This window comes from Notolabrus celidotus, chromosome 2 (assembly GCF_009762535.1).
Source record: "Notolabrus celidotus isolate fNotCel1 chromosome 2, fNotCel1.pri, whole genome shotgun sequence".
Taxonomy (NCBI): domain Eukaryota; kingdom Metazoa; phylum Chordata; class Actinopteri; order Labriformes; family Labridae; genus Notolabrus; species Notolabrus celidotus.
Genome location: NC_048273.1, coordinates 1,442,733 through 1,468,209, shown reverse-complemented (window position 1 = coordinate 1,468,209; position 25,477 = coordinate 1,442,733). Strand labels below are relative to the sequence as shown.

General features: G+C 42.0%; 1 long non-coding RNA gene across 2 annotated transcripts; it reads right to left on the bottom strand.

Annotated features, from left to right (window-relative positions):
- Window positions 1–270: 270 nt before the first annotated feature.
- Window positions 271–25,239, bottom strand: LOC117825815. 2 transcript variants are annotated; one of them, XR_004633908.1, is made up of 4 exons: window positions 25,057–25,239; window positions 23,328–23,444; window positions 2,981–4,107; window positions 271–987 (listed from the first exon to the last, which is right to left on the bottom strand). It is a non-coding gene; the product is annotated as an uncharacterized LOC117825815 (long non-coding RNA). The 2 variants fall into 2 exon arrangements; XR_004633907.1 differs by lacking the exon at window positions 271–987 and having other exon boundaries at window positions 2,921–4,107.
- Window positions 25,240–25,477: the final 238 nt, after the last annotated feature.

The window sequence follows — 25,477 nt, the reverse complement described above, 5'->3', positions numbered from 1 at the left end:
CACACACAGCTTGCAATAAGTCAGGCGGACAGGAAAAGGAGGACACTTTGGAGGGGAGGAGAGGACACGGCGTGCATTTTGCAATAATCAATTTCTGCAAGTTTCATCTTTGTGTTTTTGTTTCTCCTCGAGAGGTGAGGACAGGATGGAGGTTCATTTTGATTTAAATTGATTACAAAAGATCTACTCTGATGAAAACTGATTTATTTATTACAACACATCATGATAGGAAGAACTAAAACTGCATTTTCTGTCATCTTTATTCTTCCACACACGATGATCCTCTTTTAAAAAAATCAAACAATGCATAAACCCTTTAACTACAACTGTAACTACCACCCTGCTGTAATGTCTGCCTATTTTTACACCATGTCATCAGTTTCCAGCTGGACAAGCAACGCTCAAACTCGATAAGAAAAGTTTGTGTGAAAATGATAATTTCACACCTTGTCTCAGAGCATTCAGCCAGCTCCCTTTACACGTTCTTTTGGTGAAAGTAAAAAATGTAAAACAGAGAACTTTTCCTCCCTGAAGCTTCCTCTTGCACTATGGGAGCTTTGTTTGAGCACGGACAAACTTTAGAAGCGTGGTCAGGGTAAACATGCTAGGTGGTGGGTACACACCTTTGGGCATATTTCTGGCACTCTGAATGTACAACACACAATGAAGGGTGAAGCAAAGTGCCGGTGTTAGCAGGAAAGAAAACAAACAGAAAAAAAAACCTCACTGTCGAAATAATTCAGTGTAGTGTAGAATTTAGCCGGGCCTATTTTTACTCTGGGAAAACCTCACAGGCTGTACTTAAAGAGAAGGTCATGCAAGGCGAGATGGAAAGGTGCCATGGACGAGGTTTCTGAGCCGTCGTTTCGTCCTCGCTCTGTTTCCTTTCCTCACTTCCTCCACTTTTGTTTCACAGACTGTCTCTCTCTCTCTCTTTCCCATAACCCTTCGTTGTGAACGTGTGAAAACAAAATGCTTTTCCAAAACCTGTTAATTGGAAGAAGAAGAAAAAAATGTGTAAACTTGTGCTGTGCACTTCTCCAGAGTAAACGATGGTGTTTTCAGTGAGTCTGAATCAGAGCTCTTTTTGCAAACAATGGAAACAGGAGATGTGATGTTTGCACACTTAAGTAAGTAGAAGTGGCGACTAGGACTCAGGTAAAAGTAAGCAAATATTGATTTTGCATCCTTCTGTGAGAGATAACTGAGCAGGAATCTGTGCTGACTTCAAGTAGCAAGTCGTGCACGTGCAGAAATCTGGAAATATTTAGTGCAATTTATTAAATAAAGAGTCACATTTCAAGAGTAGTTTAAAATAAACAGTAAATCTTGTGTTGTGCACTTCACCAGAGTAAAGGATGTTTTTTTTAGTGAGTCTGAATCAGACCTCTTTGTGCAAACTATGGTTATAAGAGATTTTAGTGGCGTTGAGGTGGCAACTAGGAATCAGGTAGAAGCAAGCAAATATCGATTTTGAATTCTTCTGTGTGAAATAACTGAGCAGGATTCTGTGTTGACTTCACATAACAAGTCATGCATGTGCAGAAATCTGGAAATGTTTCGTGCAAATATTAAATAAAGAGTCATATTTATATTTCAAGAGTAGTTTAAAAAGAAAGAGTAAAAATTGTGTGATGCACCTCTTTTTGCAAAGAATGGAAATAGGAGATGTGATGTTTGCACACTTGGCTTTTAATGGAGGAGAGGTGGTGACTAGGACTCGGGTAGAAGCAAGCAGATATCGATTTAGCATCCTTCTGTGTGAGATAACCGAGCAGGAATCTGCTTTGAATTCACATAAGTCGTGCATTTGCAGAAATCTGGAAATATTTAGTGCAAATATTAAATAAAGAGTCATATTTCAAGACTAGTTTAAAAAGAAAGAGTAAAAATTGCTTGATGCACTTCTCCGGATTAAAGGATGGTGTTTTCAGTGAGTCTGTGCACCTCTTTTTGCAAAGAATGGAAATAGGAGATGTGATGTTTGCACACTTGGCTTTTAATGGAGGAGAGGTGGCGACTAGAACTCAGGTAGAAGCAAGCAGATATCGATTTTGAATTCTTCTGTGTGAGATAACTGAGCAGGAATCTGCTTTGAATTCACATAACAAGTCGTGCATGTGCAGAAATCTGGAAATATTTAGTGCAAATATTAAATAAAGAGTCATATTTCAAGATATGTTTAAAAATAAGGAGTAAAAATTGTGTTGTGCACCTCTTTTTGCAAACAATGGAATAAGAGATGTGATGTTTGCACACTTGGCTTTTAAGTGAGTAGAGTTGGATGCTAGGACTCAGGTAAATGAGCAGGAATCTGTGTTGAATTCACGTAACAAGTCGTGCATGTGCAGAAATCTGGAAATATTTAGTCTGAATATTAATTAAAGAGTCATATTTCAAGATATGTTTAAAAATAAGGAGTAAAAATTGTGTTGTGCACCTCTTTTTGCAAACAATGGAATAAGAGATGTGATGTTTGCACACTTGGCTTTTAAGTAAGTAGAGTTGGATGCTAGGACTCAGGTACAAGCAAGCAGATATCGATTTGGCATCCCTCTGTGTGAGATAACTGAGCAGGAATCTGTGTTGAATTCACGTAACAAGTCGTGCATGTGCAGAAATCTGGAAATATTTAGTCTGAATATTAATTAAAGAGTGATATTTCAAGATATGTTTAAAAATAAAGAGTAAAAATTGTGTTTTATGATTGTTTATGTGATGCATAATTCATACAAACATAATTAAAAACCTACCGTTGCATGCTTTTAACTTGCAAAAGGTTCACCATGCACCTTTTTGCAACAGTGGCAGAACAACATTACAGCTTTGTTATTTGCCTTTAAAGTGGGAAGCACTCTTAACTGTGGGGTGCAATTTAAAGCTTACAAAGCACATATTTAAAATACGAGATTCAAAAATAAATGATTCCACCTATTTTGTTTATTAAGCTTTGATTCTATGTTTCTGTTCCTGCACACACCTCATAAACGGCGTGCAGGACGTGTGCCTCCCTCCTCCCTGTAATTCTCTGCATGTCCTTGCCATGCTGAATGCAGAAAAGAGAAAGAACAAGGAGAACATCAGATATCAGCACGGCTGCCTCCTCCCTACACCAGATCCAGCCAGATCCTCTGATAGACACGAGGCTGACGGGGAGAGTATATGCCCCAGACAGGATATTAGAATGGACGTTTCCTTCTTCCGTACGCCACAGGCAGGGCCCTCTCCCACTTGTCTTCTCTTTAGAAAGACAGAGAGAAAAGATAAAGACGTGAGCGGAGCTGACAGGCTGCTGGAGCCTCGCTCTCCTCTGCTGTTTGCATCTTGAGTCGGTTTCTGATTTGATCCTGGGAGAATGACTGTGATGGGTTTTCTTTTTTTTTTTTGTATGTGCAAAACAGATGGCAAGGGAGGATGCAGAGCTTCATGTCCGAGGTGGTAGGAAGCTGCTTGATGACGACGAACAGTATTTTTCTTAGTTTTGATTTAACCTTTATTTAACTGTGAGATAAGGAGTCTTTTCATTCTGCAGGACGGGGTCAAGAGAGTCGAATCATGATGAATTAAAGGATGTAAAAAAACAAGAGGCAGAGTGAAGGAGCCGATGCCACGGAGAGGAAGGAGATGCAAAAATCCTGACACAGGGCAAGGGTTAAGGATGTCGCTTCTGTTAGAGAGCTCATCTTCACATGGACGTTATTATCTAGGACGCAGGGAGGGAGATTTACTGAGGCTGCTGAGTGGAAGGGGCTCAGTGTATCATGTGCACCACGCTCTTTACAACATCTAAGAGATGAAACGAGAAGTCAAATAAAATAAAGGATGAGTAGGATTGTAGAGGTCATATGCAAAATTTCATACGACGACCTTGAGGGCAACAGCTTCACCTTCATGATGACCTTTGCATGAGCATCAGCCTCATTGTATTTGGCAGCAGCAGCATAAAGTGATGAGTGTGTCTGTGCATGCCAGTGGACAGGCCTTCCATATGTGTGAGCATGAGTGCATGCATGCATGGATGCAGCATGCTCATTCCATCACACATGACCTACAGTACGGCATGCCAGGATCCACGTTGATGCTCTGTTTGACATCACAAAGCTGACACTGTGGAAAATAAAAGCACATAAATGACTGACTGTCATCCTCATCTGCACAACTCCACAAAATCATCTTCAACTTTGATTCTAACGTGACCTCATTAACATGCAGAGTGTGTCCATATGTGCATTTAGTGCTCGTGCATGTGAACTGACACATTTCAGAGCTTATAAGCAGCTGAGCATAATTAAAGCCTGTGACCCGTAATGAGATGGGCAACATCCTGTGACATATGTCCTGATCTGATAAAGTATCCGTCCTCTTCGCTGCACCTCGTTTGAGCCTTCAGAGCAGGACATGCAAATCAATTTGATCTTTTAATTAGGGAAGTAAGGAGGAAACACTCAACCCACGATACAATTCAAATCCCAATTTTTGGTTCACCATACGATTCTCTAATGTATTTCAAGAAAACTGGATTGAACTCAAAATTTTAATAACTATTATTTAATTTCAGTCCTCAGATATGGACAGTAAGGATATATATTTTGTCTCTTATATTTATTTGGAAACAAAGTAATCCTGTTTTTAAGGTGTGTTGTAACTAGCATTGCAAAAGGGTGGAAGCTTTCCATGATAATTGATGGTAATTTAATGGACAGGTATCATATCCAAACATTTGTTTTGTTATAAGCAGACATCCATCCAGGGGCTAAAATGTTACAGCATTTTCCTCTCCATCTATTTGGTTAAAGACCTCTCACACATCTTTACACCTCGAGGCTTCGACCTTGTGAAACTCAAATAAAACCACCTCACACTTTTTTTTTAGCACCTTGCAAAAAAACTAAAACTGACCGCATAAAAATAACTTGTTGGAAAATTTCAGAACAATTCCAAAGAAATGGAAAGTGAACGATTCCCAAATGAAAGTATGAAATATTCAAACAAATCAGGTCAATCTCTTTAAATAAAGTAAAGTGCAGCTGATGCTTCTGGCTGTGAATGCTGCCGTACCTCAGACTGTAAACATCCTGAACTGCTCGGTCTTCACCTGCTGCCGCCATGTCTGTTACGCTCCACTCAGCGAGTGACGAGAGAGCAGCGCAAGAGGCTTTATGATGCTGAACAAGAGGAGTGAAATGCAGATAGCGCCCTCTACTGTTTGTAAATAACATCGCAATGCAAATGTTGTTGAATCGATTTTAATCCACCCTTATTTGTATCCATTTTTACCGTCTTGTGATACATCCTTACACTTCTACTTTTAATGATTTTGAGAAAGTTACTCATGCTTTTTTTTCGACTGTAACACACTCTATGTCGGCGTTAACGAGGCTTCCCTGTCACGCCTACAGCCAGTCCAAAATGCTGCTGCTCGACTTTTAACCGGCACCCCTAAACGAGAGCACATAACCCCCGTCCTCGCCTTCCTTCACTGGCTCCCTGTTCATTTCAGGATTTAAGATTTTATTGTTTGTTTTTAAATCTTTAAATGGAGTAGCTCCACAGTATATATCCAAACTCCAGCAAAGCTACACCCCTGTGGTCCCTGAGACCAGGATGAAAACCAGGGGTGATCGTGACTTTCTCGGCAGTGGCCCCCAAACTGTGGAACAAGCTGCCCCCCCATGTTAGATTGTCCCCAACATAAGGACTTTTAAATCCTGCCTTAAAACTTATTTTTACTCCTTGTTTTTAACCCAGTGTGAGAGTTGTGTAGTCTCTGTGTGTTCTTGTATTGTATTTTTATTTGGGTTTTATGTGTTTTATTATGATTCTTTCATTTTTAAATGTGCTATATAAATAAAATGGATGTATTATTTCACTGTATGATAAAAATATTAAAGGAATATCGTCGTTTGCTGTTTGATTTTACTGCGCTCTGTGAGCCGGTGGTATGTCAGGAATGGTTCTCTCTGGCTGTAAATGTGGAGTTGAGTTACACAGGACGGGGCGAGCTGGGAGATAAAATACATGTGGGATTACTATCTGTCGGATGTGGCGCAGACCGGAGTGCAGAAGTTTAAACAGGGTTGACGAGAGAGTGAATTTATGGTAAAGAGCGACTGGCCTCTTCCTCCTCCCTCTCTTCATCCCTCGCCCTCACATGATATGTATGTGAGTTGGTAATTGCCTGATACACGGGGAGTTTAATGAGAAAATGTCTGGCAAAGGCAATCACCAGTTCCAGGCTATTTGCTTTCAGCACAGATTATTTCAGTGAGTGAGTGCACCAAATTGGATCATTATGGAGTGGGTTTTATAATGCGAGAGTGACAGAGAGCATTAGAACGAGTCGGCATGATGCTTTCTTATTTAACTATTTCATTTATTCTACGTTCGGCAGTCCGGGGTGGTCGGAATACTTAACAGAGGTTAAGGTGAGGCAGAGGAAAGTTTAACAAGGTAAAGGTGAAATCATTATGATTGTGCATCTCTTGAATCTTATTATGTGCTGAACACATATACCACACGGTGTTTAGAATGAGTAGATAATCTGAAAGAGGAGACGGGATGAGAAGTTCTGCATAGGGAGGATATTTGTCAGAGCTAAAAATAGAGCTGGGCGATATTGAAAAAGATGTTACCACAATAAAACACTTCATATCAGTCGATAACGATAATTATCAGGATAAATATCAAATCAATTTTCATTTATAGTTAAAGTCAGATTTTTGGTCCTGAGTGAAAGTTGAAGACAGTTTGTTTGTATCTGGATTTAGTTTCAGATGAACTCCTTGAATCCATCATTTCTGACGGTGCTAACAGGAAGCAGGTCTTTAATGTGAGATCAGATCTTTGTGAAGTTTTAGTTTGTAGATTCTTATTTTTCTCAGGTTGAGATGGGGCTAATATTCAACAACGATAATTATAGTGATTACATTTTTCTCAATATAAATATAACAACTGCAAAATAAATAAACATGTAATTACACCCCCCAACCACTGGAAAGGGGGGCGCTGGTGAGCCTTAAATACTAGTTGCCACCCAACATTAGACAGAAGAAGAAGACGGCATTGAAAACCTACCGACTTAAGGCTGATTTATACTTCTGCGTCGAATCGACGGCGTAGCCTACGCCGTAGGTCCGCGTAGCTCCCGTACCTACGCAGAGGCCTACGCACGTAGCTGACGTGCACCTCCTCCAAAATGTAACTACGCGTAGAGCCGACGCGGACCGCAAGCTCTGTGATTGGTCCGCTCGACGGCTTTGTCTTTCCCGCATTCACAGCACTTCCGGGGTCCCGGACATCGGCCACACATCGGCCGTGTATTTCATCTCCTCCTCTCTATTCTTCATGTAATCATGTCTGTATGATAAACAGCAACATGTATCAGCTGTAGATTAACATAACACGCTCTGAATCGATGTGGAAAAGTAAACAGAGATCGTAGCGGGACCGGAAGCAGGCTACCGGCTATCAGAGAGACCGCACTGCCCTCAGGCGTTTCGGCGGAGAATTGCTGCGCGACACGGACACACCGACGCACAAGTATGAGGGGCTCATGTCCGCGTCAGCCCCTGCTGCGTAGGGCGACGCAGAAGTATAAATCAGCCTTTAGAGCAGAGTAGTTTCTTTATCACTTTTAACTTCATACACTTCTTTTACCCACATCCTGAAAGTTTATTTAATGAAGAGCTCAGAGACGACTTTTGTGCATTTCAGACATGTTTAATGTCCACCGTGACGGTAGTTAGGGCTTGGCGATAATTTTGATAGCGATACTTATCATGATATAATTTTTCTCAATGAATGTAACAAATGTTTCTTAAAAATGTGAAATAAATAAACCTGTAATTACACCCCCCAGCCACTGGTAAAGGAGGGGGCGCTAATGAGCCTTAAATGCTTGTTGCCACCAAACATTAGACAGAAGAAGAAAAAGAGGAAGGAAAGTTTTCTGCCGTGTCGCTGTCGCTCGTCTCAGCTGTGTTTACATTCAAACATCTTTAAGCCCCGCCTACCTCTCACCCTGCGACATGATTGGCTGTTCAATGCTGTCTTCTTCTTCTTCTGTCTAATGTTGGGTGGCAACTAGCGTTTCAGGCTCCGTTTCCAGTGGTTGGGGAGTGTAATTACAGGTTTATTTATTTTGCATTTTTATTGAGCATTTGTCATATTTATACTGAGAAAAATTATATCACGATAATTATTGTTATTGAATTATCGCCCAGCTCTAGATGTGCTTAAAAAAATAGTTTCTTTGTGTGGCATGATATTTAGGAATGAGAAGATATCTTAAAGAGGAGGCAGGATGAGAAATGCATAAGTTCTGCAAATAAGATGATGTTTGTAAGAGCTAGAAATGACCATGAGAAATATTAAATAGCTGGAGTTTCTGTCTACATGAGGAGAAGATGTGTTTTACTCTCTGCATGAATCAGGAAATCTCTGAAGTCAGAAAAAAAGAAGAGGTGCAATAGCAGAGTTCTGGGTTGTTAATAAATGTAAGGAAAGACTGTGGGAAATAATTCATAAAAAACACAAATGTTGATGCAGACGTAAAAAGAGGTTTCACCCTCCTCTCCACTCCATCCCTCTTTAACAGCCCTAAAATCAGGCAAACCTAAAGCCTCCCTCAGGCCTGCTTCCACATGCCAAGACATTTGGGCGGTTGGCACAGTATGGCTCCCATTTCCTATATACAGTACTTTGAACGTATGGCCCAGACTAAGCAGACAAAGCGGGTCTATCCAACGCCAGCAGGGCTCTACATAAACTCCACACCATGTCGATCTTTCCATCCAGAGGAGTGCTGGAAGCGTTCCCAGAGTTACGGTAGGCTGAAGCCGCTGGTGATGACTTCACCCTGAGACGACCTAATTTGGGAACTGTCATGACATTAAGGCTAAATCCTCCTTAAATAAAGCTTTGAGTTTGAAACACGCTGTGAATTACAGGGAAAAGGAAAAGTGTCAGAGGAGGTATTAAAGAGTGAAGAGTGGTGAATCTGTGAATGGGTAATCACATCTGCAATCCCAGGCCCTGCCACCTAATACTCACGGCCCGGTCCAAGGTAAACACAGCTGTGAAACGTCCTGAGCGACTGCACAAATAATAAATCTGTACGGGAGCAGTGGGCGGCTGTCGGGCTGTTTCCCCCTTCACCCTTCTGTCTGTCTATCCGTCCGTCTGTCTCTCTAGCTCTCTCCCAGAGGGGACGGTGGCAGCGCTCAGACTCAGGAATGCAGCGACTGTGTTCGAATGAAAGACGGCCGCAAATCAAGATGGATGACAAAAAGAATGACAACACGCACGCTTCGGAGTTTATTGTGGATTTGGCTCCGTCCATCCATCCACATTTACTCTCAATTTGGACAAGCTGCTTTGTTTGTAGAGCGGCGCAGCTAAGAAGTGTGATGAAACATTATGCGACAGAATTCATTCATGTGAGGAAAATACAATGTCCTATTTTTAAATCTGCACTCTGCAGACGGAGGGAATGTGTTTGGTGGAGGTTTGAAGCAAGAAGTCATATTATTTACATTCCTGGAGGAGAGATTTTTACTCCTGAAATCTGAAATTTGAAGTTCAAACAGGTCAGAAAGCATAAAAAAGTTCCTACCTCAGGTAGAGTTTGGATTCATGTTGATTTAGTAAAGTCAGTTTACTTCAAAATACGTGTTTGTTTTTATTTTTATACTTGTTCCAAGCTCCTCAGGGTCACATGATGTTGTCACCTATCAGGCAGGGTTTTTTATTTTATATTCAAAATGGATTTTAAAGGTGACATATCACGCTTTTTTCATCAACATATATTGGTCTAAGAGGTCCCCAAAACATGTCTTTAAAGTTTATGCTCAAAAAAACACTTTGAAATCAGATTTTGGTCTGCCTGAAAAGCCCTCTTCTTCAGTCCTCCTCAGAACAGTCTGTTTTCCCTCTGACCACGCCCCCTCAGGAAGTGGGTGTGGCCTCAGCTCTCCAGCACGTTGATCTAATGTTTACATGTTGGCTGAATATACACGGCTGCTAGCAGACCGCGCTACTTCAACCCTCTGAATCTGATCCAGAATCTGATCCTGACGGAGAGGCGCCTGCAGCAGGACCTTTCTGAACCATTGGTCACAGATTTAGTGTTTCTTGTTGTTTTATTTGTCAGTATGTCGACGTCTTGGTACACAGCTACAGCTACGACATGTAGCTATGTGGCTATGCTAACTAGCGCTAGCACTTTTCCATGATAAATAAAAATCATCCCCTAGATCTTCAAATCTGCAGACGTAGGGAGTAAAACCGACCTCTGCCAGAAAGGCAGCGGGACCTTTTCTGAAGGATTGGTCACAGATTTAGTGTTTCTTGTTGTTTTATTTGTCAGCATGTCGACGTGTGTCTTGGTACACAGCTACAGCTTAAGCTACGACATGTAGCTATGTAGCTATGCTAACTAGCGCTAGCACTTTTCCATGAAAACTAAAAATCATCCACTAGATCTTCAAATCTGCAGACGTGGGGAGTCAAAGCAATCTTTGTGTTTATTAAGACAGCCTACAACTAGCATGCCTCCCTCCTAAGCTCCTTGTTAGCACACATGTGTGCAGGGAATGAAAAACGGAGGAGGGGTTGAGTTGTATTTTATACAGTCTATGGGCTGAACAAGCTCCGAGCTCTGACTTCCTGTTACAGACCGGATGGCGTTGTGACGTATGAAAAACACTGGAAACTGAAACGGCTGGTTTCAGCACACATTTACAGAAAGGTGGAGAAATCAGAACAGGGGCAGAATGGATTCTTTTCATTCTCGGGGGGTTTGTAGACAGGGACACAGATTTCAGGTAGAGAACCATTAAAAAGAACATTCTGCATGATATGTCACCTTTAAACAATTAAAGTGTACCATTATGTTTTAGTAAAAGCTTGAATTAAAAGTATAAAGAGAGATTTTAAGGCTGCTTGAACAAGCTGTTCTGCTGACACCTTGGAAATACCTCCCTCCAAAAAGAGGTTAATCTATGTGTCATGCATGTCTGCACTTTAAAGGTCCAATCAGTGTTTTTACAGGACCTGACGATGTTCTCTCCATCCAGAGAATTTGAAAACAAACTTGTAACTCTCATCCGTAAAATAAGTATGCAGGAAGTCTGCTTTAAAGACGAGTGTTTGCCTAAGCCACTCTGTCAAGTCTTTGTCACCAAAGTGTGGAAATCTCCTGGAGGGGATTAAGGGCAGGTGTAGGAACATTGACTTTGTCATCCCTTTAACTCGTGTTCCTCTTGTCAAGAGGTGTTGAATGCTTTCTGTCCCGAGGAGTGAGCACGTTGGAGGGAGATTTTCCCACTCCGACATCACAGACACCCAGAGCTCCTACAGGACACATCAGCACTGTCCATGTGGATAAAGTCACACGTAAACACTGTTTTAAGATTGAGTTTGACCAAATTATATGCTAGATTTCATCTCTGAAGTATGCAGATAGAAACACATGCCTGAGGACAGTGCCATCTGGATCTCTTCAGCTCTCAGTAAAAGTTTCTGACACTGAATAGTTTGTAAGAGAAGCAGAAGGCCCCGGCTTTCAAAGCTGAAGCAGCATCCTTCGTCTGGTTGTCACACCATGACCTATCTGAGAGAACGACAGACAGACTCGCTTTCTCTGAGAGTTGTATGTTTCCGTGCTCGCCGGGTATTACAGTCTTCAAAGGTTTGAAAGAAAACACAGCGAGCTACAGCCAACAGCACTCACCTCTATCTCCAGAGGATTTAAACTCAAAGCCAACAGAACAATACTACAAATAAATTCACTGGAGTCACAACAACACAGGGTTTACCACGCAGGTACACTTAAACACGGCCATACGGAAACACACAGGAGTCCCTGCTGGATTCATAAGCTCCATTTACATGTTAACTTACATCTATCAGCTGAGGGGAGTTCCTCAGCAGCGGACCACTCTCATCTTTACCTGGATTAAAACAGATCTTCTGTCCACACTCATGATTACAACCTTATAAATTTTGCTAGTGTTGATTTGAAATATTTAGAAAGCTAAGTCTCAGCTTTTTTCTCTTTTATTTTGTTTTTCAAGTGTTAAAAACTGCAGTTCCTTGAGTTTCCACTTGAGGCTGGCTCTAGAAGTACTAGAAACCCCACATACCCCTTTTCGACCGAGGCAATGTCAGGGCCGGTTTGGAGCCGGCGCTCAATTGAGAACCGTTTTTTTCATGTTTCGACTGAGTGAACCGGGAAAACTGGTTCCAGAGCGTCTCCAACTCTTTGCTGATCTAGAACCGTGAACCGCTTATTGATGTCCAAAATGCAAAACCTCCTATCTGCATAATTTTCTGATTTGCAGATTTCACTTTAAATGATGAGAACAAGGAAAGCTGCAGATTTTCAGTCTGTCTCCAAGGTAAGCCCGCCCTTCATTTTGACAGAAAAGTCACTTGACCAAAACCTCCAATCACGTTTGCTGGGAATATTTTGAGGCACAACACCTCCTATCTTTTATTTTTTTTATTTTTTTTATTACACAAAATTATAATACAACAACACAACTCTGACTGGACAAGGTCTAAACAAACAAACAAATATACATACAAACAAATAAACTTGATAACTTACAACAGGAGAAGACATGGGAGCAAGGGGTGGAGCGTAAATATTGTTCAGTGTATAGATAAAGCGATAGAAAATTGAAAAATAAATAAATAAATAAAATGTATACATTCATGTTCATTCAAAAATTCATGGGGTTTAAAACTCAGGTCAAGTATCAATAGGAGCCATCAAGGTCTTTTATCCTTTCTTACCTTCCAATTCATTAAAATTGTCCGTTTTACAGATGTAAAATTTTAGGAGGTTTAGGAGGATAGGAGGTTTTGCACTTTGGCCATCGTTATGTCAGGGGCGAGGGGCGGCCATTGCCGTGATCAAAAACACAAACCAAACGTGTTTCCTCCATCGTCCTGCAGCGAGAAAAAATCAAAGAGACTAATGGATACCAAGGCAAAGCAGCGGTTTCCCAAGGAGACAAGCTGCCATTGTCCGCCATCGTTGTTGTTGTGAGGGAAAGTTCACGCTAGCGCTGCTGGGAAAAGCAGTCACGTAAATCTGACGTCATGGCGTGCCTCTTCCACAGGCCCGAGCGGGCAGAGAAACAAACGGGTGCCATGTTGGTTCGCGAGTTCAACCAGCGCAAGCACCAGCCCAGAAAAACAACCTGGTTCATGTTGGTCGAAAGAGGTCATACACACCCGTTCAAAGAGCCGATCTTTACAGCAGAAATAAACATGTTTACAGCCTGGATCAAAACATGAGTTTAGTCTGAAGAGCTCATTTCTCTGTCGGGTGTTGAATTATGTCATAACTCGTTACTTTTGAAGACATAAAGCTTAAAAGTTTCGCCCAAATAAGGGCGTGGCTGACTTGATTGACAGGCGGTAACACTGTAGCTGTTAGCGAGGAGGCTAAAGCCCCGCCTCTTTACCTCACACTAGCTCCACAGAAGTTAGGTTGAGTTCAGCATTTCCAATATGGCACCCGCCGACGATCGGCTTCAAACAGGGCTTCAGGAGCAGATGGGGGACGTCACGGAGACTACGTCCATTTATCATACAGGATATGGTCAGAAGACTTCAGCTGCAGCTTTCCATGCATTTTAATGAGACACATTTTCCTTCCACTTTTGGGTGCAATCAATCAATCTTTATTTATAAAGCACCAAATCCCAACAAACGTTCTCCTCAGACTCTTTCCAAACAGAGCAGGTCTAGACCGTACTCTATATTCTATTATTAACAAAGACCCAACATCAAGACCGGATCAGATCCAGTCCCATCTTCCAGACAGGACTCAGTCTGATCTCATCTTAATCCACCATGAGCAGAGCACTTTGCAGCATTTAGCAAGTTACAGTGGCAAGGACAAACTTCCTTTAACAGGCAGAAACCTCCAGTGAGTGTTCAAATAATAAAAGTTTTAACTTTTATGGGTTTAGTTCTTTCTAATAAGCTAACCTTAATGAAAACAAGCAAAGCACAAAACACTTGTATCATTCGGAGGGTTTTGCTTTGCAGAAATGTGTCTCTTTTAAAGCTGCAACCGCGGATTAAACAACTTAAGATACGCTAACATGCACACACACTTCAGAGAGCAGGGGATGTGAGAAACTTGTTCTTAACACTGAGAAAGAAAAATAGAAAGTGTGTGTATTCAAAAGTCTTAAAGCGAAGGGTCAGGAAAGCTGATTCCATCTCAATGCCATAGAAGCATTCTGTTGGTCACGGCCACTATCAACACTTCCTTTAAATGTACTTTCATACGGCGTGTTGAAGACTTATGTGTGTGGGGGGCACTGTTGTGTTGATTGAGTCACATCCAGCAGTGCTGCTGTGGGTGCAAAACAGCCTCCGGTATTAGCATGTATAAACAGGCTTATAAATGGAGCACTATTTGGCTGTTCATTTTCATCCTCTTAACAGTAAACAAGGCGGAACAGGCCCTGACACCCTCAAATAAATGGAGACCAACGCACGCAAATTCTGCGGCGGCGAGGAACCGAGGAGGCTTGTTTGAGTTAAGGTCAATCCTGTTTAGATTGCCTCGGTCGTTGTCCGTTTTTTTTCTCCTGCATTTTGTCTGTTGAGCTTTTCTGCGAGGCAAATCATGTATTCATGTATTCTAAGACCTGATGTAATGAATGTGACTGTGTTTGCTTGTGTTGTATGGCAGGTTTTTTATGGTGCAGCAGGGTGTGTGTGTGTGTGTGTGTGTGTGTGTGTGATTTGGTACAAAGGATGCAGCACAGTGGATGCACTCACATACAAACAGATATTCTGACAGAGCCTTGTGGCCAGAATTACACAATAAACTGTATATCTAAATTTAAAGGGACACACGTGAATAGGATTGGTTCTGTCAAACACGAGTCTTCACAGCGTCGACTTCTTGAGTTGTGTTAAATCATCTGAGCCGTATCCGGGGTCAGACCGGGGGTTTTAAGACATGCTTAAGAAACTTGGAAGTGACAGCTGTTCAAGTGTAAGTCGACCTTACATTAACCTTACTAAGGCTGATTAATGTTGGAGGAAGTATCCCGAGACAAGTGGAGCTCAAAAGGTCAACACGGCAAGAGAGAAACCCTGAACCTGACAGTCGAGGAAATCCTGGACTTCATGGACCAATCAGGTGATGGATTCTTCTCAATCATGCTGCAACGAAAATTGCAGATTGTAGCTTTAAATTCACAATCTAGGAACATCTTGAAGACGCTACTATTTGCAGGACAAATGTAAATTATAGATTGTTTTTTGGGGGTTTTTTTAAGTTATGTTTTTGGGGTTTTTTGCCTTTAATGAGGACAGCTGAAGAGACAGGAAATGTGGGGTGTAGAGAGCGGGGGAGGACATACAGAAGATGGTTGACCGGCCGAGAGTCGAAACCGGTGACCTCTGCGACGAGGACTGAAGCCTCTATACGTGGGGTGCTTAGACCGCTAGACCACCAGCACCCCAAAAGTCTAGATTCTTAATTGGGATGCTGTGTAATCCAGGGTTCGTACACTTTTTTCATGGTCAAATTCAAGAACTTTCAAGGACTTTAAAGGTCAATTTTCAAACTTTTTAAGACCTATAGTAAGAGAGGTATGAAGATTTGCACTGGGTGGGCCAAAGTATATCACATGTAGTCATTTTAAGACCTTAACAAGGCACATCAGACTTAAGCTTTCCTAAGGAGAAATCATTTCATTTCTTTTCATATTTTCTTCTGTTTAAATTGATTTTGTTATTGATGCTGTTATTAATAAGCCTTCAATGTTCAGACACAAGCAGCGGCTGCACTGCTGTCGCTTGCTGGGTGTGTGTAGCTAGGGGCCGGTCACCGCATGACCGCGGTCGGCCTGTGACGGCCGGGTCTCCATGAGAAACACTGTGTCGTGCCTTCGTATCCACCAGGAGAGCACCCCTCTTTGCGGCCGCCAGCTCAGGCACCGCACGGTACTTTTAGACGAGACTCGTCGCCGATCGACAGCAGTCATGCAATAACCTGCCCCGAGCTACAAACCCCCCTGTGGGTGACAGCGGTGCGGCTGCTGGGAATCATCACGCCACCTACACATTATATGACACGGTGCTTCTACATCACACAGGCCTAGCATGTAGCATAAACAGGCGGTTAGCATCAACAAATAATAGGCTAATTAACGTGTAGGGCTAACGTGGCATTGCACTGTCCTCTTGGGGGCGACAGACCAGCATGTCACACACACGAGCCCATCAGGGAGAGTGCTTATTTATTTATTTTACATTTGTCTATTTTATTTCTCTCCATTGAATCAATCTGTTGAGTCAGATTGCTGTTAATTGTGAAATATATATGATTACAATTTCAAGGATTGAAAGGAGCACTAAGACCCAAAATTCAAGCATTTTTCAAACCTTGAAAACACAACATTAAAATGCAAGCATTTTCAAGGATTTCAAGCACCAGTATGAACCCTGCTTCCTGTCAGTCAGCACACCTCAGGGATGATAGCTGTGCACGATATGGGGCAATAAATAATGCGGGTGGATCAGAAGAGAAGTAATAAGACTGCCTCAATTTAATACTTAATCTCTAACGTTGGGTGAAAATCACCCAATCACGGGGCTGCTGAAAAAAACAGGGACCAGAGCGGGAAAACACGCCTACCTTCGATGACGTCAGTGAGCAGACTGAAGATACCTGAGGACCCATGCAGGTCAGACAGCAGCAACATAATGAAAATCACATGACGATAGTGTTAAAAGCTGTGACGAAAATTGCAAACTGTAGCTTTAAATTCACATGTCGTCGTGTGAGAATGTTGGATTATTGGACCCGTTCTAAATCATTTTATATAAACTTAAAGTCTACAGACGACTAAACAAAGGAGCTGTTCTTCTAAACGCTCAATAAAAGAAAGAACAGTCGTGTTTTTAAGCTTCTGACAGCTTCATCCGACACTTCACTGAAACAAACGTACAGCGTCTCTATTAAATTTGGTGTCTTGCTTTGAATTATGCACATGAGAGGATAATGGGGATTGTCAAAATGGTGGACAGGTTATATATGACGTCTCCATTCATTAAACCCTATCAGTGGTTTCTGAAGAAGCCATTTAGATGAGCGCTCTGAAGACAATGCAGCATGTCATTGTGATAGGTCCCATCTTGCCTCTCTGAAACAAAGGCAGGATTAAGCACATGGATTGAAACGGTAAAGCACAGTCAAATACATTTGTTTCTCTAACACGGCGCAGGCTCCGCGATCCCCGCGGCGACCTGCTCCCAGTTATTTATGATGTCGAAATTAATCTCACTTAGCACGATGGGCTCTCGAAGAGGGGGCCTCCTTCTGAGACGGCCGCCGAGCGAGGGATGAGAGAGGGATTGAGGAGAGGAGAGAGAGCGCAGAGCCACCAAGGACTTATTCAAATCCTCCCTCATAGATTAGCAATCGCAGCTTGACAAGCCGCCCTGCAAGTTATTTTTTATTTCATTTTTTTGTGGAAATCGAGGCGTTTTCTCACCAACATGTCAGAGACAGGGGGTAATCCGTTTGGAATTTTCAAGTGATGAGACAGGAGACAAACTCGCCGGCGTGTCACCGAGTACCGAGGATGCAGGAAGTAAAATATGCAAATGAGGTGTGCAGGCTTTAAAGCAGCTGTCTGTGTGATTGCTGCTCTCTGGCATTGTTTGCCTTTGATGGATGCAGGCTTTCATTGCAGGGGCCCATTAGGAGTACAAATATTATGATTTATGATTACACAGGATCTTTGATTGTGAATTGATGTGAGGATATTTAGATGTATGGAGCTGTACTGCTCAGAGATGTAAATGTAAATAGTCTAATTCCCCTTTATGACTTTAAATCAGCTGATTATGACCCAGGTGGGGAAAGCTTCTAGAAAGTATGAATATTGCTCTTAATAAGAAAATGTGTTTCATTTAGGAAAGATTATCAACCATAAAACTATTTGAAGTCGTCTCATTCTTCTGTTTCTACTTGTATCTGTTCAGGATGAGGAGGTGCTGCTGTTTGGTTGGCTGTCTCCATTAGGGGAGGGACAAAATATCAATATGACGATATATCGTCGACCTGATCTGTGTGATACAAGTAACGATATGAGAGGTTCAATATTGAGCTTTGAATTGGATAAATATGGCGCTATATTTCCCGGTCAATTTGACTCACGGCGTCACTACTTCATGACTCCATGCGGTGGCGCTAATCCCATGAATGAGGGGAACGTGACAGCAGTTTATGGGCTGCAGAAGAAGCTAACAGCAGCTAAACACCAGAAGAAGACAGTGGGATGTTAAACAGCGGTGAAAAGGGGCTAGAAATGCACTGAAACAAGGAAAAGAAACAAGCTGTTGAAGCTCTGAGAGCGACTGAGACGAGAGGAAAGATGGAGGACGCTCTCAAGTCTGCAGAGAGAGTTTGACTCACCTGCTATGGCGGACTGAATGTGACACAGAGTCCTACGTGATCGTTTCTGTTTGTTATAAATGAGAGGGAAGTGATCCTACGGTCCTACTGGACAGCTGGAGTCATGTGACCGAGGTTTCCCCTTCTGTAATCTCTGAATCAAGGATTCTCCTCCTCCTCCTCTCCTCATCCATGTTGTCTTTCTGGTCCTCTGAAAACCTCTGACCTGTTGACTCCAGGCCTGGCTCCGCTCATCATGACTTTGGTTTGTTGTTGTAGTTAAGTGAAATACGATCTGGTGATAACACAGAGTGTTTTATTCTGAAAATTAACCGGATGTTTTCATTTTGTTTTGGTGAAACCTGACTTCCTGTCCCGCTCCATCTGCTCTGTTGAGATTGATGCGTCGTGCTCCGGCATCCGGCAACAAATAGAAGTCTTGTGTATCTGATCCAGAGGACTCCGACCTGCAGGATCAGAGACGCAGCCGGAACGCAACGGAGCGGATAGATTAGAAACCTATCAGATCCAGTGCTGAGACGGATCGGAGATGGACCGGACACGGATCTGGTGGAATTTGACCCCAACATGCTTAGCAGCAAAACTGTAAAGCTCAATGTGCTTTATGAATCAGATTCATCTAACAAAAGCAAAAACATTTCCTTTGCTTTTCTGTTTTTGACATAAATAACCTTTAACTTTGACTTGATTTATGCAGCATCAGTTTTACTCTGAATCAAATGAAAGTTCAACACTTGAGTCGTATGTTTAATGTGCATCAACAAATATAATTTACCATACATCATATTAAACAGCTGTCATGTCATAGTTAGCATGCTCAGTTATATCCTTCTAATTCTCCTTCTTCTATCAGAACTTCTCTCTGCACTGAGAGGTTCCAGTGGTGACTGGTATTCGGTTGCACGCTTTGTTTGTGTGATTAAAACACTGTCCCAGTGAGGAAGCTGCAACAAAGGAGCTGTGTTTATTCCCTCAGACAGTCCTTGTCACATTCTGTTTGTTTGAGTACAAAGATTATCTTTGCAGATTAAGTCTTGGTCAGGAGAGAGAAAATGCAGAGTCGGTTTAATTCGGTGCTCATCTCGATCCTGAGTCGCTCATTTCTGTGTTTTGGAACACTTTTGTTAAAACTCGCTGCTTCAGTAAAATCTGTGTCGGACTCTTTTAATCAAACACAGTTAGGAGATAGGATTATTGGTCTCCTTTTAAATCCACACAGGTTTAAAGGAATTCATTTCTTGCAGAATACTTCTACAGATGATTCATTCTCTTCTGAGCGCATGTCTGACAGTTGATATGATGCATTACGGCCAAATTCCACCAGATCTGTGTCCGGTCTGTCTCTGATCCGTCACAGCACCAGATCTGATAGGTTTCTATTCTAGTCAATGTGTTAACTTCCACTGGGTCCGCTCCGTTGCGTTCCGGCTGCGTCTCTGATCCCGCAGGTCGGAGTCCTCCGGATCGGAGACACAAGACTTCTATTTCTGCACGACGCATCAATCTCAACAGAGCAGATGGAGCGGGACAGGAAGTCAGGTTTCACCAAAACAAAATGAAAACATCCGGTTAATTTTCAGAATAAAACACTCTGTGTTATCACCAGATCGCATTTCACTTAACTACAACAACAAACCAAAGTCATGATGAGCGGAGCCAGGCCTGGAGTCAACAGGTCAGAGGTTTTCAGAGGACCAGAAAGACAACATGGATGAGGAGAGGAGGAGGAGGAGGAGGATCCTTGATTCAGTCCGGCGGTCCTGCTTTGTTCTGTGTTCTGAAAACGCAACCAGTAGGTGTTGACGAGAGAGCACAGAGCCGGACCACAGTGGATCAGAGACTGACCGGATACTGATCTGGTGGAAGTCCAATGTCTGGGGTGATAAAGTCGGAGCTGAAGACTTTCTAAAGAGCAAACTACAAGCCGTGAAAACTAAAATAATTAACAGCATCACCGCGTTTAAGTCATATATCCATCAAGTGAATGTTTGCATTAAAGGGTTAACAGTCAATATTAATCTAAATAGCTAAAGTTAGTTTGTATGATGAGGGGATGTGCAGAAAAGATCAAGGTAGGTTGAAGATCTTTAACAAACTGCCTGATTATAACTGCAACCCTCTCAGAATACGCCGTCATCATTCAGAAGAGCCGTGACATTTATAAATATGTGACACCAGATGAGTGGACTCCGTGGGACGCCACTCCGAGCTCCTCTGACACGTCTGCTAATAAAGCAAAGGCCATCAGCGGCTCCGAGGTGTCAGAGGTCACGCTCCACATCCAGAGGCTGAGACAGCAGGAGGAACACGCACACCCCTGCTGATGCACGGGCTGGTGGACTCAGCCACACTCTCATATCTCCACTAACACACTCATATAAACATATGCACGCCAAAGCACACCACCAACAAGTGAGGAGAGCTTCTGAGAGACTCATTCAGAGTGTGTGAGCCCGTCATCACAATCAATAACTGTGCAAATTAAAAAAGTAATTAAACCGACTGTGATTTCAAAAGTAACTCTCTGCCTGCAGTGATTGCTGCCGCGCGTCTGTTGAGACACTCGAGACAAATTGAAGCAAATAAAGAATCATTCTGAAGGCCACACGGAGGATATCCACTGTAAGTGTCCATGAATGATGTAATGCATGTGTGCGTTTCTGCATGTGTGCGACGGGCTCCTCAGCAGCTGTTAGCAGCATCCCCAGGTTTGAATGAGAAACAGGTGGTGGGGCCAAAGATGGACTCCGGGCTCAGAGGAGACGCAGGAACAGCAGACATGCTGCCTGATGAGGTGATTCAGTTTCTGCATCGTGCAGAGTAAATATCAAACTGTCCTGCTGTTTGCTGCAGCTGCAAGAAAAGCAGTGTTTTCTGCTTCTGTCGCCTTAACTGGTGCAAACACTGAGAGTGCAAAATACTGCAACATGTGCCGTCACAGCTTCCTGTTTGGTGTCTTTAATAAAAGAAGAAGTCTTAAAGGTTGAGAGGCTGAATTCAAACTTCTATCACCTTCCTGTGAGCATACATGAATTGTACTTCTATCATTCTTTATCTATAATTACTCTTTCTTTGTTCCTGCTCCCTCCTTTCCTTTGGTCCCTCCTTTCATTCCTCCATCCCCCTCTTTCTTCTCATCTTTCTGTCCATCTGTGTACGTTGCTCTCTCTATGTTGGCACGTGCATCCCTGTTCCCCTGTTGGTTCTTGGCCAGCTCCCCTAACTCCTCTGTTCTCCCTCTTGTTCACCCTCCCCCATCTTCCTCCCCCTCCCTCTCCTCCTCCTCCTCCTCCTCTTCTTCTTTCCTTTCTGCATGTGTGCCAGGGTCCGGGGGGCTCGACACAGCGTACAGCCCAGTGGCCTAAAAGTGAATACTTACGTAATTGCCAACTGTCTCCAATCATTAGGGGCAGCCCTTAAAAAAGACATGCTTCGCCGACAGCTGCGTCCCCTCGCCTTTGCCAGCCTTTCAGATCGCATTTGTTTTAAAGGGCTCGTCCGCATTATATTTAACCCCAGAGCACTGAGGATGACGGGGGAGGCACAATTTATGCAGTTATGCTCTCCAACATGACGTCGGTATGAAACAGGGTATAGATTCTTTCAGAGTTTGACGTGCACTCGAGTTGACTGTGTTTATGTCTTTTGTTGCAGATTATGTGGAATGAAATTACAAACACTGGTTCCATCAGTGCTCCCCACAATAATTAGATCAGCATGAGGAGCTTAAGTATAAAGCTGTGAGAGCAGAAAGTGTCCTACTGCATCTTTCAAACTCTAATAACGCACAAAGATGGGTCCTCAGTCACGCTGAATCACATCGAACACAGTCGGAAACATGTGAAGAGCGATCTGTTTACATGTCGGCGTGTCAGCACCGTGTTTAGGAAGGTAGGACGTTAGTTACCGACCTTTGACCTCCCATGTAAAACATTGTTCTTTCTCAGCTCCAAAGACAAGTTGTGTTTGTACTCTGGGTCTTGCATTAAAGGAGGAGATATAATTTGAGAGATTAAAGTTGAAATGTGCTCAAAAGAGAGTTCTTTGTTTATATAAACTGCAGACGTTTCCCTGCCAGTTCCTGCTGTGAGACAAACGTACATTTTATTTCCGTGCTTTCACAGAGACCTCCCACAGTATGGTTAGTGACAGCTGGGTCAGGTCCCCACATATCGGGGACACAGCTGCCCTGCAGACATGTGCTCTCACACACACACACACACACACATGCGCACACACACAGAGTCTCTCTTCCATGCACCAGGCAAACAGGAACAGGAAAGCAGAGCATCTGAACAGCCTCGGAGCAGAAACACATGACCACATTTCTGTTGTCATTATATGCAAAAAAAAAATATTTCAGCAAAGAACAAAAGAGTGCTTCTTTTCCTGTCGACTCCCATGTGCTTTACGTCCGTGTTTGCTGCTCATTATGTTTCAAATCAAAGGAAAGAAAAGAGCCTAAAGAGCAACGAGCGATCAATCACAGGAGAGACAATTCTTCCTTTTCACAACATGACAAATGCAATGTAAAGTCTGCAAAGTGAAAGGCTTTATCTCCACATGTGTGTGTGTTCATAATCATCAGCAGTATTTCTGCTTCACTGTGATACACATCAGTGTGTTTTTGAATGATGTAGTCACAAGGGTTGGGCAAACTAAAATCAACTGTATTATTATTTCTTTAAAGTTATGCTCTTCTTTTTGATGAAAAGTCTTAAATTCTATATTCTATACTCGGCTCAATAATTAATGACTCTGTGCTACATATAGACAAGTCATTCATCACTACAGGCACTGCTACAACCCCAGTCCTTGTGTCCAACTCTCATAGTACAGCAGTAACAGATAGTTCTGGTCCTACCCGCTGATGAAGACGCCGGTTGTGCATGCCAAGACAAAGTCTTTGGTGTCCCTTGCTTCAGTCTTGGGTGGGTCGCAGCTCGCCATCAGATATCCAACAGAGGTCCAAACCACTGATCTATAACAGTAACATCACAATACACATATTTGTTAACATTCAAGCTTCTGTTATAGCAGGGGTTCCCAAACTTTACAGCCCTCCAACTATAGGTACCAAAGACTTGTGACCCCCCACTGTCCCTCAAAGTGATTTAATGTGTCTTCATTTAGTCTGCAGAAAATGACCCTACCTATATGAGCATGTGTCTGTGTTTCCTGTGTGTTATGAATGAACCTGCTGCTACTGATGCTTTAGATAATTAACTGTTCACTAACTCTAAACTTAGGAGTCATCTGGAAACAAAGAAAGGCAGAAAACTCATTACACTTTATATTTTCAGGGTTTTATTTCACTGTTTTTGGTGATATTTTTTACTATGATGGGTATAATGTACTATTTTTAGAAAAACATAGTGGAAACATCTCAGGACCCACATATTTGTGTCTTGTGACCATCCAGGGGGTCCTGACCCACACTTTGGAAACCCCTGTGTTACTGGACCAGAAAATTAAATCTGAAATAAATTATTTAAAGCTCTTTATTTGTACTCTGCATTACCTGAAGTAAAGCATTAGCAGCTAAGGAAAATAGATTTAATATATGATCCCCTACGAAGCCTGAAGTCTCGAGAAAAAGAACAGGGGTTCCCAAACTTTTCAGCGCAATCATTTTCAAAAATTACTTTGAAGCTGTGAATTAACCTGCTGCTACTGATCCTTATGTTAATTAACTGTTAACCCTGACCCTAACTTCTGGAGTCATCTGGCAACAAAGAAAGGCAGAAAACTAATGAAATGTACTTATTTGAAGGTTTTATTTCTTATTTGTGTCTATTTTTTTTAGAATAATGGGTAAAATAAGCAAATTTGGATTACTTAAAAAAAAAAGTAAAATCTGGAAGACATCTCGCAACCCCCCAGGGCGTCCGAACCCACACCTTGAGAACCCCTGACTTAGAACACAAGTGCAATATTTCCCCTGTGTATTTATTAATGTGCAATCATTTCTTCACCCCTTTCCTAACAATATATTTTCTACTCATCTTCTCAGTTCTGTGCGTGTTTTTAACCTGTTACTAGTCTGTGCACATGTTTCACTGCATCCCTGGTTTTGTAAATACATGTAAATTTGCTTCATTAGTTGTGTATACATTCTTAAGATATACTTATTTTACTTTCTTTAATTTTGATTGCTATTAACTTTTAATAATTGTTATTTTATATGCTGTTACTGTTTTGCACTGTCTACTTTGCTGCTGTAACACTTTAAATTCCCCTGTTGTGGGACGAATAAAGGAATATCTTATCTAATCTTTAAATATCATACATGCTTTACTAATAATGCACTCAAAACATTAGATTTGTGCAGGTTTTGTATTTACTTGCACAAAAAAAGTAAAAAAAAAACAGTAAAAATATGCAGAGGTAGAGTTTAGGGCATAAAATAACTCAAAAACATCCCATATAAAGCAGATGTGTGAGCTAAAACATCCTTAAATACTCTAAATAGACTCAACAGGTGTAAACAAATAGGAAAGCATAGTTAGCATAGTTTAGCATAAGCTAACAACTTGTTCGTAAGCTAGCTCCGTCCGTTAGCATTAGCGGCTAGCTGTCAGAAGATGACTCACCGTTAATCCTCACACCTGACGGTAACGGGATCCACCGTGACTCTGACACGGAGCCGTGACCTCTACGGGATCACTAGAGACACGTTTAATAAAGTTTAACTTCTTTTATCTTATCTAAATATTTCTTTATCAGAAGGAAATGTTTATTAGCCCGGAGCTACGTTCCTACTGAGCTACGTAAACAGGAAGTTGACCTACAGATAAACTTGTCTCTGATTGGCTGATTAAAAGGAACAAAGATGACGCTCCATCTCTTCAGATAATAATTAAAATATTTTTATTTTTAATATTTAATGCTGTTTTCCCCAACATGAGCATCAAACTGATAGACCTCTATTAATCTATTTTTTATCTGTTAATTCTGGTGTTTTATTTTTTACAGTCTCAATATTAGATTGAGTTCAGATGTAATATATATTTT